At 48.7% G+C, this 2133-nt stretch overlaps 1 pseudogene across 1 annotated transcript; it reads right to left on the reverse strand.

The window, feature by feature from the left end:
- Positions 1–325: 325 nt before the first annotated feature.
- LOC306652650 (kelch repeat and BTB domain-containing protein 6-like) lies at positions 326–1714 on the reverse strand (annotated as a pseudogene). The gene has a single exon. The product of its transcript is annotated as a kelch repeat and BTB domain-containing protein 6-like (transcript).
- Between the last annotated feature and the right edge of the window lie 419 nt (positions 1715–2133).

Below are 2133 nucleotides of genomic sequence, written 5' to 3' on the forward strand. Positions count from 1 at the left end.
ATAAAAATTGCTGGTAAATTCAATAAACTTGTCAGCAACCTAACACTGACCTGAGTCTGTGTGGTTGCTGTCCATCGCCGACGCTGCGCCGCCTAATCACTCGGGGCTTTTACATTTCAGGCCATCAAGGACCCCTGGACTCTGCTGCTTGGGCTGGTCCTCGGCAGACCTTCATGACTGGGATGTCACAAATAAAATAGATCTCATCGTTGAAGACACATGCTTTCCGAAAGTCACTTCGTTTAAGAGAAGTGCATGTCAGCCACATATTGTGGCTAGGATCATAACAGAACATGCACTTACTATTGAGAACATAAAGATAGTTTCAGATTAACATTAAGTCAAAGAATATAAAGGAATGGGATAGTGGAGCTACTAATGCCCATTGAGTTCTCTGAACATTGTAGCATTCAACTTCTTTCAATTTAATTCCAGTAATAGGGTCTCACCCACCCAAAATGTAAATGTAGCCATTAAGATATGCCACATTCATGCTCTCATGACACAGCAAGCGATCTGCCAGTTGCTGCCAATTATTTTGGGCTGGTTTATAAACCCAGAGGTCTTTCCTGGGTTGGGCAATTAGGTAGATGTCATGGTCTGGAGAGACACAGTTAAAGTGGTGACAGTCCTCATATGAACAAGGCAGGTCCAAGGTGAGGGCACTTTGTAAATGTCTCTGGAGTATGGGTCACAGCAGAAGAAAGGATCTTTGGGGTGTCCAAAGAAAATCACCATCTTCTTGTAACAAAGACCCAGCCTCTGGGGTGGATTTTCTTCAGCAGATACAAAACAGTTGCTGTTGCTACTGCGGCTGTTCGGCACTGGCACCAGAGACTGGTACAATATGTCACCATAGCACATCTACAGGGCCCCTTCAATAGTGTCTGGGTAGTACTTCTTCAGAATGGGCCTAGTTAGCAGTCTTTCCAAGTAGTCCTTATCTTCTTCACTTCAAGACTTCTGCAGCACTGGGACCTCGCTCTTTGGGAGCATCCTCCAGCCACTGCACAGTCACAAAGCACACTGTCTGCTCACTCTATATCCAGACTATCCAGGCACAGGTCACCCAGTAGTTGGGTCAGGGTCAGATCTGCTAGTCTCTTCCTGAACTGAACCCATCCTGCTGAGCTTCTTGATGCTATGGGCTATAAAGGACTTGGCCTGTGATTGCAGTTTGTGGTCAAAAGCATCAATAAACGAGGATGGTAGTGCGGTAAGTGAGGTCAAGATGACAGGCTAGCATTGCTTCCAGCACAGGCTTCCCGCACACACTCAAGTTGGAGCATGTCAGAGGCTGCCTACCAGCACAGCACGTTTGCCTTCTCAGGGACACATGACCTTTGTAGCAGTTGTCGATCAACACTTTCAGGAGCTCTGCATTCACATCATGCATGGTCACGCTAATCTGATGGCTCTCATACATGCCACCTGTGAACATGCTCTTTGAGTAGGGGCATGCAGCTGCCAGTACGTTGAGGTTGCTGAGGAACAGGCATCCTGTGCCAGGACCACTGCCAGGCATCACCACCTCGGTGGTCACATTACATAGCAGCTGCTGGAGCTGTGCCAGCAGGGCTGCAGAATGCGCTGTGTCCTTTGATGTGCCTGTAAAAGAGGCCGAAACAGTGGCCTTGTGAACCCTCTTTGTTAGCCTCCCACCTCGGGGGCAGGTGAGGCAGAGGTTACGCTGAGCGTCTTCCTGGGACTCCATGGGGAGATGGTGGCGGGGTGCAGAGGGCGAGAACTGCTGCGGGCACTATGCTTTGGCTCCTCAATCTGCGCTGGGGCTGAGGCTAGAGGAGTCTGGAAAGAAACTACAGCACCGGTCCATTTACTTAATTCAGCCATAAACCGCGGTATCGCTTCCCTTTATCGCGGATGCAGTGCCTGACTCACTGTTTCCCTTTCGCACACTTCCTCCGCCTCAACTGGCCCCCCCACATCCCTGCGGTGTGGACTGGCAAGGACCTCCATTACCGCGCATGCCAATTTCCTGATGTTGAACCAACCTTGCATCCCTGGGATGAAACCCACTTGATCATGGTGCACTATCTTTTTAATATGTTTTTGTATGTGGTTTGCTAAAATTTTGTTGAGAATTTTTGCATCAATGTTCATTAAGGATATTGG

Source organism: Sciurus vulgaris, assembly GCF_902686455.1.
Source record: "Sciurus vulgaris genome assembly, contig: HiC_scaffold_395_arrow_ctg1, whole genome shotgun sequence".
In the NCBI taxonomy this organism is placed as follows: Eukaryota; Metazoa; Chordata; class Mammalia; order Rodentia; family Sciuridae; genus Sciurus; species Sciurus vulgaris.